A 13,423-nucleotide genomic window follows, 5' to 3' on the forward strand; every position below is an offset into this window, starting at 1 on the left:
AGAGACTGTGTCTCCAAAGAAGGAGGAGGAAGCGAGGGAGCAGTTACAAGCGAGCAGCGCACTTGCAGAGAACCTGAGTCCGGTTCTCAGCTCCAGGGCAGGTGGCTCACAGCTGCCTGTAGTTCCTGCGCCTGGGCATTTGACAGCTTCCGGCCTCCGAGGGCACTGACCCTCGGGAACGTCCACACACAGGATAATCAAGAATAAAATTTGAAATGCTTAAAAATCTTCAGAGGGAAAAAAAAGCAAAGCGTAGCGTCATCACTTGAGCGATTGCGCTTCTGGGCTTAAACCCAAGAGAGCCAATTAACATTTACACAAATACTCAGCACTAATGCTCAGAGCAACGCTACTCATAACGGCTAAATGAGGAACGGCTCAGCTATATGAATAAAATATGCCATGCGATGAAGCTTTATTCAGATACGAAGAAGAATGAAGGGACTGCAGTGTAGGTCGGTTACTAGGGTGCTAATTTTGCGTGCTCCAAACCCGGGTTCACACCCAACACGGCGTAAACCCGTCACGTAGGGGCAGCCTTGTGATCCTAGCATTTGGGAGATGAAGACAGGAAGCTCCGAGGCTCAAGGCTAACTTTGGTTACTTAAGGAGTTCAAGGTCAGCCTGGTCTTTATAAAGATTCTGTCTCAAAAAAGGAAAAAAAAAAAAAAAAAAAAAACAACTGGCTCTGTGGTTAAGCACTTGCTGCCGTCACAGAGACGAGAGGACAGGTTCAGTCCCTAACACTCTTGTGGTAGCTGACAACTATCTGTAACTCTGGTTCCAGGGGATCCAACACGGTCTTCTGACCTCTGAGGGCCCCAGGCATGTACGTGGCACACAGACATAGAAGCAAGCAATACATTCATACACACAAAATAAATAAATCTTTAAAAGAAAAAAAAAAGAATCTGCCGGGCACGGTGGCACATGGCTGTAATCCCAGCACTCTGGGAGGCAGAGGCAGGCAGATCACTGTGAGTTCGAGGCCAGTCTGGCCTACAATGTTAGTCCAGGAAAGCCAGGGCTACACAGAGAAACCCTGTCTTTTTTTTTTTTTTTAATAATTACTAACATATTACTTATACAGTGTTCTGCCTGCATGTATCATCCCTGCAGGCCAGAAGAGGGCGCCCGATCTCATTACAGATGGTTGTGAGCCACCAGGTGGTTGCTGGGAATCAAACTCAGGACCTCTGGAAGAACAGTCAGTGCTCTTAACCTCTGAGCCATCTCTCCAGCCCCCAGAAACCCTGTCTTGAAAAAACCAAACCAAAATGAATGGATGAATGAATGAGTGAAAGAATGAATGAATGAATGAATGAATGAATTAAAATTCTCTGCACCCTGTTCTCCCTCTCAAAAACTAACATTTCTGTGTGTATGTGCACGCGTGTGTGCTGTGGGGAAGCGTGTGCGTTGAGGCAGAGGACACCTTGCAGGCGTCGCTTCTCTCCTTCCGCCCCATGGGTCCAGGGGTTGAGAGCAAGTTATTGGGCTTTGTGGCAAGCACCTTCATCCACTGAGAGGTCTTGGTGGCCTCTGTGCTGGCCAGGCTCTCTGCTTTCTGTTTTGCCACTCTACAGCCCTGTGAATTCAGGTGGTTTGGTTGCTTTGGGGCGCTTATATTTAGCTCTGAGTTTCCTGTGCCTGGGATAGGGCCTGGCAACAAAGTGGCCTGAAAGCCGGGCAGAAGCAACCAGTTTCATTACTCTCCCAGCCACCTGCCCACCCCCACCTCCCTCACTCCTGCTCCCACCGGCCTACCTCAAAGCTCCGAATCCTTTCTCGTGGTTTACTCCTGATGTCTAGCTCAGTTCCTCTAAATAACTTGCTTCTGTCACAACTTTTGTTGCTTTCTTTGTTTTTGAGATAGGCTCTCACTAATTGCTCTGTAAATTAGACCCCTGTTCCATCTTCCCCGCCCCTCTCCCCCCAGTGCTGGGACCCTAGGCCTGTACCACACACCTGGTTTGCAGTTTTTTAAACTTCATTTTACGCCTTTTTAACCGCTCTGCTGACATTCCTGAACTCTCCCATTAGGTAATAGGTGATCTGTTACCTTCAAGCTGACATTTTACATTTAGTTAAATCATTATGACTATGTAAATATTGTTCACAGCAAAGACTAATTCTCACACTGATTATGCTTCTTTCCACGCAGCTTTTGCTCTTCCCAGAGCATCTAATTGCCTGTTTCATTCCCCAAAATGCTTATTATTATTATCATAATCCTGATAATTTTCCAGTATTACACCATGTTAGAGATTCTTGGGAGTTTTATTTTTCTCCCATGGTACTTATCATGCCTTGCAATTGTGCATTTATTTGGTTGTTTATTTTCTTGTCTGTCCTGTCTTGTTCACTCATTGGAACATAAGCTTCTAGAGCAAAGCCTGTTGTTTCCAGAACATTCCAAGCATCTGACACCTGCGCCTTGACTGACACAGGGAACCTGGAGCTCAACAATTAATTTACACTAACTGGCCAGTGGCCACAGGCATTGTGGGGGATTTTTTTCGAGACAGGGTTTGTCTGTGTAGCCTTGGCTATCCTGGATTCACTTTGTAGACCAGGCTGGCCTCAAACTCACAAAGACACTCCTGCCTCTGCCTGCCCCAGTGCTAGGATTACAGTTGTGTGTCACTATGCCTGGTTTGTTTAGGGATTTTTATTTATTTATTTATTTTGTTTAATTTGAATTGGGAAGATCCATTTCTAATCTGGATCTTTGAGGAAGGCAGACACACCCTTAATCCAGCTCTTCTGAGGTGGGAAGACCTGACTCTAATCTGGGCCACACCTTCTGCCTATACAAGGACGAGGAAGAAGGGAGTTTTGGTTCTTTGCCTGCTTGCTCTGGACTTGCTAGCAAGTCCATTCCTTCACTGGCATTAGAGCCTACTTCTTGTGGATTCCAGCCTAGACCAAAGGGTCAGCTGAGATGTCCAGCCTCATGGACTGAGCAACTCCTGGATTCTTGGACCTTAAGCAGCCATTGGTGGATTAGCTGGACCACAGCCTATAAGTCATTCTAATAACCCCCCTTCTGCATATGTGTATGATGGCATATCTATATTTATTCTATAACTTCTGCTACTCTAGAGAATCTTGACTAGCACAGATATCCTCCTGCTTCTGCCTCCCTAGTGCTGGAATTAAAAGCATGTGCTGCTGTGCCCAGCTTTTGGCCTGGGTGCCAGCGGCTGAACTTTGGTACTTTGTGTTTGTGTGACATGCACTTTGCTGGCTGTCTTGGCTCTGCACCTCCTTTTTGGGCTTTGAGAACTCTCTATGTGGCTGAGGTTGGCCTTGAACCCCTCATCTTCTTCTCTCCATTCTCTGGAATGATTGGCAGCCATTATGTGGGTTCTGGGAAGTAAACCTGGGGCTTCTGCAAGAGCAGTAAGTGCTCTTAATTGCCAAGCTATCTCCCCAGCCCTACCACATTTACCTTTTTGTGTGGGTTCCAGGAATCAAACCCAGATCGTCAAGCTTGCACGGGAAGCACTTTACCCACTGAGCCATCTATCAGGCTCCTTTGTTTGTGAGACAAGCTCTGATACAGCCTGGGCTGGCCTTGAACTCTTCACTGGGCTCCTTCCTGAGGCCTGGGATTATGGGTATGCACTGCCATACTCTGCTTAAGTGGTGCTGGAAATGAAGTCCCAGGATTTGTACTTGCTAGGTACTTTGGCTGGTATCAATCAACTAGAGAAATTTAGAATCACTGGGGAATTAGGCTTCTGGGAGTGTTTCTTAGGTTTCTCTGTGTAACAGCCCTGGCTGTCCTAGACTTGCTTTGAAGACCAGGCTGGCCTTGAACTCACAGACATCTTCCTGCCTCTGCTTCCTGAGAGCTGGGATTAAAGGCTTGAGCAACCACACTGGCAATCTCAGTTCCTTTTCTATTGCCCTGACAAGGCACTAAAATCAAGGGAATTTATAAAGGAAAGCACGTAACTGCGGCTCAAGGTTCCAAATGATAATAGTCTCTGTGACTGTCATGGTAGGGAGCAGGGCAGTAGGCAGGCACATTGCTGTTACAGGTGAGAATTTACAACGGATCCACAAACACGAGGCAGAGAGAGAGCCAACTGGAAAAGTGGGACTTTGAAGCCTCAAACCCCACCCTTAGTGACACACCTCCTCCAACAAAGCCACACCTCCCAATCCTTCCCAAACAGTTTCACTAACTGGGGACCAGCTGTTCAAACATGTGAGCCCACGAGCCCCATTCTCATTCAAACCACCACAGCATGCCTGTGGGGATCGCTGTAGCGAGAAGTTTGTTTGTTTTAAACATAGAACTGTTATGACTATGCTTTTGTTTACTCCCAGGTTTAGGCTATGGAGCTGTTTCAGACTGTCCCCAGCTGCTGACTGTGATTTGTCTCATGCTTTGGCAGAGGTGTGATTTTGCCAGCTGCAGATGTTCTTGCTTGGAATTCTGGGATATGTTTATATTTTATATTTCCTTCAGAGGGTATATAAATACTAGATCCCCAGGAGAGAGGCGGTGGCTGCTGCTGCCCATGCTGCTCCTGCTGCTGTTGCTGTTTGTTACTGCTTGTTGCTGTCTGCTGGATTGCTGGTTGCTGGTTAGAAATATCCTGACAACTTTCCCCAAGGAACTTGATGCCCCTAATCAGCAGGAATTAGTCTAAATACATCGATGTCTCCTTCCCGCTCTAACCTCTAACCTTCTCTCCTACCTAGCTGAACTCAGATCATCGGGCTTGGTGGCAATTGCCTTTACCTCCTTTATCGTGCCAGCCCCTTAAGTTGATTTTGTCAGGATATTTTACCACAGCAAAAGGAAAAGTAACGGAGACGCCAGGCAGGTACTGCATCTGCTGTTCTTCAAGACAGGGTCTACCACATAGCACAGAATTGTTTTGTACTTGGAATCCTGCTTCCTGCCACAGCCTCATGCAGGAGGATATGGCCGTTAAGCAACTTGTCTTGCATGTATTTCTAATTTAATTTCATCTTATGGTTTGGGAATCAAACCTGGGCTGTACATGCTGGGCAAGCATTCTTCCACTAAACTGTGGCCTCAGTTCTTACATTCAAAACAAAACAAAACAAAACAAAACAAAACAAAACAAAAAACACAACTTTCCCCCAAGACAGGGTTTCTCCGTGTAGCCTTGGCTATCCTGGACTCACTTTGTAGACCAGGCTGGTCTCAAACTCACAGAGATTCACCTGCCTCTGCCTCCCTGAGTGCTGGGATCAAAGGTGTGAACCACCACGCCTGGCTTTCATTTTTATTATCAATAGAAGCAGAAAACAAAACAAAACAAAAAAGAGCCAAAGCACCATATGTTTATTTTTAGAAAAATTGGACATAGAGACAAAGGAAAACACAAGAATGTCAAGCAGTCTCTGGATGGGCCTTATTCACAGGACACACGTGCTTTTCAAGATGTCTGGTATTCTAATGTATTCTTTCAGAAGGTAAGTGTGGGATCACGGATTATGTGGCTGTTTTCCACCTGTTTTGGGTGATATCATCTATGGTATGAACATCTTCACCTGAAAGCACAGGGTTTTCTGTAACCTGACGGTGCCCAATTCCATCAGTTGGAAGAAGAGGCTTTTGGGGGCTCACATGGACAGCCCCTTCTCCCTCATGTGTTCCCCATCTTATTCTCCTGAGGTAAATGCTGCATAAGGATGCTTCCTCTAACTAACCCCTGTGGACGCATGCTTGGGGCAGACTCGGGGGTAGGGGACCCTGTGTGCCCTTGTCCCTTTCCTGACGATGAAGGACAGACACACGTGTGTCTTGGTGTCCAAAGTTTATCCCTTCAGATGGCCCAGTTAGGCGCTGAGTGAGCAGCATGGGAGACTTAGGCCGAAGGTAGATAAGGGCCTCAGATCCTCTAAGAACTTCTGGATGTGCCCCTCACCTTGACCTCCCTTGATTTCCTCAAGCCCCCATTTCTTTTCCATCCATTACCCTGCTCTGCCTGTCATTAGCATCTAAAACATCCACGAGGCCTGAGTCACTGGGCTCCAGGGCCTTTGTTTACATCCACTTTCCCAGGAGTGCAGTGGGCTGAAGGTCACGGACACAATGGTAAATGGCTCTCCTCCTGCCCATTGATGCTTAGGGCGGGCGCTTTCCTGAGAGCCAAGGCCCTCTCCAGTCCTGCTCCCCTCCAGCTCCATCAGAGAAACCTGCCTTTTAGCAAACCACTTTCCCTCTCATGGCCTCAAGCTTTCTGAAAGTAGGGAGAAGCTGGAGATGTGACTGCCCCTCCCCAAGAGCCAGCTGAAGACAGAGTCCCTCGGTGACATTGCCTCCTCTTTATGACTTTTATTAAAGGGCCAGAGTGTCCTTAAAGCCAAAGGGTCAGGCCACTAAGCTGCCTCGGGGACCGGTCACCACAGACATCAGTTGGGGAGGGCTGATAGCAGAAAATGGCATCATTTATTCGGTGCTGCCTTTGCACACATGCAGACTGTAAGAGCCATGACCAGGCTTGTGCTAAGGTTGTAGGGAAGAGCCTGTGAGGCCAGGCAATGCAAAGCAGGGTGGAAGTCTCTGTCGTGAGGCCGGTCTGTGGAGGTGAAATTTAAGGTTCGTTGGGAAGAAACCCCAAGATGTTGAAGATGCTAGGTCTAAGGGGCATTTACAGGTACCCATCAGGGAGGCCATGTGTTCTGACAGGCTGCCGGGGTGTGCTCTCCTCAGCCAGTGGGAGCCTAGATGATGCCACCAGGTCTCCACATGGAGTTATAAGGCTTGGGAGTCTCCCTGCTGACTGTCGTCCATATCCCAAATCATCTTGCAGTAGGAAGGCTTATGCCACTGTATGCTCAAAGTATGAACTTTATTATTTTATTTTGCAGGACCCCACAGCTAAGAGACTGCCTTGAGTCTCGGAGGAGACTTCAGGCTTCAGAAAACTATTTGCACTGTTAGGACTGTGGGGAAATTGGAATGCAGTACACGTTATGAGACAGCCGTGAGCAAATTGGGGCTGGCAGTAGAGAGCGTCATGGTTGGAATGTGAAATTTCCCCATAGGCTATTGTTTGAATACTTGGTTCCCAAATGGTGGCTGGAGGTTGTAGAAAAATGGGGCGTCACTATCAGAAATGGGTCACTGGGGGTGGCTCTTGAAGGTTCTATCTGCTGCGGGTTCCAGCTTGACCTCTCTGTTTCTTGGTTGTCTTCCACGGAGTGTGGCCAGCATCCCCATGCTCCTGCCAACAAAAGCTAAGCTGCTTCTGTTGCCATGGTGACCCTGCTAGGACGGCCTGAAATCCTCTGAAAGCATGAGCCAAAGCCAATCTTTCTTTTAAGTTACTTCAAGCAGATGTTTGGGCCCCATGATGAAAGAGTAACAAATACGGAAACCTGATGGCCACTTTACCAACTAAGTTTAACAGGAGGTGCTGGGTGGCTGCAGAGGCCAGGCCAATTTTTCCATGCAAACTTCTCTCTGAAACTCCATTCTTGATGCTCTGGAGCCTCAACGTGGGGTCAAACGACCTTTTCACAGGGGTCACCTAAGACCATCAGAAAACACATACATTTACATTATGACTCAACAGGAACAAAATTACAGTTTTGGGGTAGCCACAAAAAGAACTTTAGGTTGGGGGGGTCACCACACGTGAGGAACCGTACTAACGGAGGTTGAGAACCACTGCTGTCTACAGTAAGCCGAGTTGCCAGGAGCCACCCTGCCGTGAAGATGCCTCAGATGCCCAGGGCTGCAGGTGAATAGACACAGACCCAGCTAAGTCTGGCTCCGAGAAACACCCAGCCCAGGCGTTAGCAGAGCTGCACAAGAGACCACCCACCTGCTTACTTTCTGGATGGTTTAGCCAGTTCTGGGCACTTAAAATCAAAACCACGTGGCTGGGTATGGTGACACAGGCCTGTTCCGGTCAGAGTGGTGTTTTACGTATCCATCTGGCTGTGTCTAGACAGTTCATTTCCTTTTATTGACAAATAATAGTCTATGGTGTGGATACATCTTCTGTTGTTGACCTACTCAGCAGCAGCTGACACTTGGGGTCGCTTCTGCCTTTTGGCTATTATGCACAAGAGAGCACACACATTTTATAAAATGTTCTGTATGAATATTTGAGTACGGGCTCAAGAATGGAATCATTGGGTCATATGATGACTTTGTTTAATTTGTGTGTGTCTGTGTGTGTCTGTGTACATGTGTATGCACGTCTGTGTGTGTGTGGAGAAGGGAGTGTGTGCGCGTGTCCAGAGGTCGACACTCAATTGCTTTCCTCAGTTGCTCTCCACCTTTATGTGTTTTTTGAGGCAGTCTCATCGCTTTGGCACGCTGCTGGCCCTGAAGTTTCGGGGATCTTCCTGTCTCATTCCCAGGGCAGATCTGTGCTGCCGTGCCAGTTTGTCTGTAATTTCTGTAGGAATTACGAAACAGTTCTGAACCATTGTACGTTACCACAAAACCATTTCTACGTTAACATTCTTTATTGTTGTTGTTGTCTGTGCACGCGAGCATGAGGGTGTGTCACAGCACGTGTGTGGAGGTCAGAAAACACTTTTGTAGAGTTGCTTTTCTCCTATCTTTCCTTAGGTTCTAGGGACTGAATTCAGGTCATCAGGCTTGGGGGACAAGTGCTTTTAACAGCTGAATTATCTTGCTGGCCCTTTAGAAATATTTATTATTGTTGTGTATGATTAAAATATCCCTTATTGCGCTGGGAATAGTGGCACAATATGCTTTTATTGATAATAAAGTTGTAAGCCAGGTGTGGTGGCACACACCTTTAGTTCCAGCACACAGAAGGCAGAGGCTGGTGGATCTCTGTGAGTTTGAGGCCAGCCTGGTCTACAAGGTGAGTCTAGGACAGCTAGGGCTGTTATAAGAGACACCCCGCTTTAAACAAACAAACAAACAAACAAACAAACAAACAAACATGTAAAATGTCTTTCATTTTACTTGTTCTAGTATGTGTCGATATGAATGCTATGTGTGGTGTGTACAGGTGCCGTGGAGGCCGGAAGAGAGCGTCAGGTCCTTTGCAACTGGAGTTCCAGGTAGATATGAGCTACCTGACAAGGGTGCTAGGAACCAAACTCAGGTTCTCTGGAAGAGTAGCAAATGCTCTTAACTTCTAAACCATTTCTCCAGCCCTGATAATTTTCTTTAAGAACAAATAAATTATAAGATCTTTAAAAAATTTTTATTTACCTTTATTTTATGTGCATTGGTGTTTTGTCTGCATGTATATCTTTGTGAGAGTGTCAGATCTTGGAATTAGAGACTGTTGTGAGCTGCCACGTGGGTGGTGGGATTTGAACCCAGGTCCATCTAGAAGAGCAGTCAGTGCCCTTAACTGCTGAGCCACCTCTCCACCCTCGTAAGTTATGAGATCTTATTCATTATTTCCTGTGTTTTGTTTTGAGTCAGGGTGTCATTCTATGCTTCGCCTGGCATAGAACTTGCTGAATAGACCAGGCTGGCCTCTCACTTGGGGATCTATCTGCTGCAGGTTCCAGAGACAGAGACCCCTGTCTCTGCCGTCTGAGTGCTGAGATCAAAGGCCTGGGCCACCGGGCCTGTCTGACTTTGTTTCTGAAATACTGCCACATTACACAGTGCAAGCTGGTCTGGAGCTCACCACCAAGCAAAGGCTGGCCTCCGTGTAGCAGCAATCTTCCTGCCTCAGCTGTCCAAGTCCTGGGACTACAGGCATCTGACCTATGCCCATCCTTATTGACTGTCTTGGCATGAAATGCACCCTACCTATACTGAAAGGAGCAATTCAGCGGGCGGATTTATAACATAAAGGCATATGACTGATTTACTTTGAAAAACAAACAAACAAACAAACAAACAAACAAACAAAAATAAGCCAAACCTGACTGTGCAGTCAAATGGTCTTTTTGTTGTTGTTGTTGTTCAAGTAAGGGGTTTGCTATAGGACAGAGAAGGGCTGCCCAGGGGCTGGCTTAGAGGCTTGCTTTCAATTCGCAACAAGGTTTTGATACACACATGGAGTAATGGGCTCTTGGTTCTGCTGTGACGCAGGTCACCCTGAGCTGCCTCTGCTGGGACCTGGTGCCGTTCACCCAGGACAACAGGACTGAGGCCCTGAACCGGAGTTGGGCTGCTTGATTTGAAGTCCAGGCTGCCGTTCCTTTGAACAGCAGGCATGAAAATAGCAGAGGACATCAGCCAGCAGGGTACAGCGGCAGGGACTGAGCTGAGAGCCTGTAAAAAGGCCACTTCAAGCCCTATTGTGGGGACAGCAGCAGGTGGCCATGGCTGTGCTTTGAATGCCACTTCCCGTGATGCACTGCGCTAATGGATGTGCATTAACAGTGTCCTTCCTGGCCACCGCACCGCTCTCCTTTCCTCAGGCCCTGCTCGAGAACTATGCATTCCTGAGGAAGGGCAGCAGTCAGTGTCTGAGGGCCCCACAATGGGGCCGATGTGGTCATCGCTGAGTCAGGCTAGTGACTGCTGGCACCCGAGCTCAGAACGGAGTAAGTGGCTGCAGGGACGTCATCCCCGAGAGCCTGGTGTGAAGAGTAGCGTCCAGGACATCTTCAATAAAGACCGCACCTCCAGGAAGTCCGTTCTGACTGCCCAGAAACAAACCCTCAGTTTGAAAAGAGAGTTTGGGCTAAGGAACACGCCTACGCCTGGAGCCAGGGAACAAGAGCCGGATGTTCTAACTCGGATCTAACGCGGGACCTTGCGTCACCGCAGCTCTGCGCCGTGTCACGCCCTCGTGATGGAATGGGTGCCGTGTGTAGCAGTGATACAGAGGCTGTGACCCTGGCTGGCCGGCTATGCGCAAGATGCTTTCGCCAGCAGTTCTGGTACTTGACAAGAGATCCGCCTTGCCTCCCAGCCCTAGCTTTCTCTACGATTAGGAGCGGGCAGAGAGAGGGTCGGCCAGACCCTATGAGGAGGCTTGACTAGATCCAAAGGAGACCAGACAGCAGACTAGTGTCTATCCCCTTGGCTCAGAGTTCAGAGAGTTTTGTTGTGTCCAGTGTCACATTTTTCCTTCCTTCCTTCCTTCCTTCCTTCCTTCCTTCCTTCCTTCCTTCCTTCCTTCCTTCCTTCCATCTAATGTAGGCCAAGCTAACCTTGAATTCACTATGTAGCTGAAGATGACCTTGAACTCTTCGACCCTCCACACCCCATTTCAAGAGCAATGGAGTTTCAGGTGTGCACCACCTCACCTGTCTTTATGCAGTGCTGAGGACTGAACCAGGGTTCTGTGTGTACTGGGCCACATTCCCAGTCCCCTCTTTTTTCCCTTCTCCCCCCTCTCCCTCCTCTCCCACAGCACTTCTTTCTGTAAGGTCCTGCTCTGTAGCCTGGGTTGGCCTTGAACTCACATCAATCCTCCCACCCTGAGCCTCCCAAGTGCTGGAATTACTGGCAGGCGTGTGCCAGTAATTCAATTCTATCATTTCTTCAGAGTTGCATTTTAGAGCTGATTTTAATCCACAGAACAGCTTGCCTGAAGGGGACCGAGGGCCGTAGAACCCTGTTTGTTTGGATGGGGGTGGGGATGCAACAAGGTAGAGGGAGGTTACCTTGTCCCCACCGCTTCCACTTCCCCCTCTGACTTGGGCCTCGGGGGACTGAAAGCCAATCCCAGGGAGAGGCCGTGCCCTGGCTTTGGGCCTCTGGCCTGGGCCCTTCTGCGCTGTGGGGCATGCAGTCCTTGCAGGCTCTGGTGCTATTGTGTTAATACATGCATTAGTGGATGAAAGCCGCCTCAAGGGGCTCTTCACCAGGGCCCATTGGCTGTAATAAAGCAAATTAAAACTCCATTCAAAGGTCAATTGAAATCTCTTTCATTCCCCTTCTCCATACAAATTGATTGCTCTTTGCCCTTGGGGTCGCACTGAATGCCATAAAGGGGCCCAGCTGTAGCTGGGTGAAAACAGCCTGAAAAAAAAGCCCCATCCCTGGGGCTTTGGCAGGGATGAGGGGCAGTGGGACCTCCCCTTTCCCTGGACCATCTGGGGTACCAGGGGCCCTCTCCTTCAGCATGCTCTTGGCTTAGGAGCCCACCTATGGAGCTCAGAGCTGCACTTCTTTCCCGCATCTACCAGGCTACCCTCAGAGGAGTCGCCATTCCCTTTCACTGACCTCAACCTTGGGAGGCCCCTGTCTCAGCCTCGTGGGTGATGGGATGACAACCCAGTGTTTGCACTGATAATCTTTTCTTCTTTCTTTCTCCCCGCCCCCCTAGAACTAGAAATGTAGCACTTGGAGAGTCACCTGCCTCTGCTTCCCTAGTGCTGGGATTAGAGGCATGAACTAACAATCTTATAATTTATTTATTTGTTATTCCAGAGAGGGGTTTCCTGTGTAGCCTTGGCTGTCCTGACCTCAATTTGTAGACCAGGCTGGACTCGAACTCACAGAGATCCTCCTCCCTGAGAGCTGGGCGCACAGCCGTGCACCCCCGAGCCTGGCTGGGCACTGATAATCGTAACAGCAATTGGAATTTTTCCAATCTGCTTGAGCCCTTGTCAGCCCTGTGATGTGGGCCTCTGAGAGGCTCAGAGAGGTTAAGTAACTACTCCTGGTCACAGAACTCTGATTTCCTTCTTCAAACATTCAACCCCAAGTCTTCCCCACATCTCAGAGTGGTACAGCCTGCCACCCAGTATCTAACAGCAAATTCAGAACCTTCTTCAGTCCCTGCCTGCCTTGGCTTCCACTTCTGACTGACCCCACCCCCACCCCCCACCGGGTTCTATGTTTGTGACTCCCCCGCGACCTTTGGCTTATCCGTCCTCCAAGCTGCTCTGCAGAAATGTAAGGAGGCCTTCTGGATCTGGCTTGGACCAGCGTGGCTCCTTTCTGCACTCATCACTGTAAGGGAAAAGGGCTCTTTGTGAACGACTCTGGTAGCTTCATTTGAGACAGATCCTTGCAAATGACTGCAAGAAAAGTAGGGCCTGGGTGTGGTTCAGGGGGCAGAGGGTGGTAATTCCCAGATGGGCCAGGAGTAGGAAAAAAGTCCACCTTCTGCTCCAGGCTTCCTGGTCCCCAAAGGCAGCATAGAAAGGATATGATCAGGCTAAGGTGAAAGGCTCTCCTTGACTCTCGTTCTCGTCTTTCTCCTCTCACAAATAGCCAGGAATTTGCAACTTGCTGTGTCCTTGCCAACAGTAGCACCAGTCCAGCATTTGGGAAGGTCTTTTTTCTGTCAGGGGCCCCTGGGAGGTCACAGCGTGCTTCTGCCTCGGGGCAGCTACTCTGGCTTTTCCACAGAGACCAGGTGTCAGGGCTGAACTGGGCTCCCTTGCTCCCACTCCCAGGACTCAAACTGGTGCTGGCTACAGCTCAGTCTCCCACCACAGCTGCATGGCAGTGTCAACCCCCCATGGCTTTTCTCCCAGGGAGGTGACCCCTAGTGCTCAGGCCCCACTGGGG

The sequence above is a fragment of the Meriones unguiculatus genome, chromosome 1 (assembly GCF_030254825.1).
Source record: "Meriones unguiculatus strain TT.TT164.6M chromosome 1, Bangor_MerUng_6.1, whole genome shotgun sequence".
Classification (NCBI taxonomy): Eukaryota; Metazoa; Chordata; class Mammalia; order Rodentia; family Muridae; genus Meriones; species Meriones unguiculatus.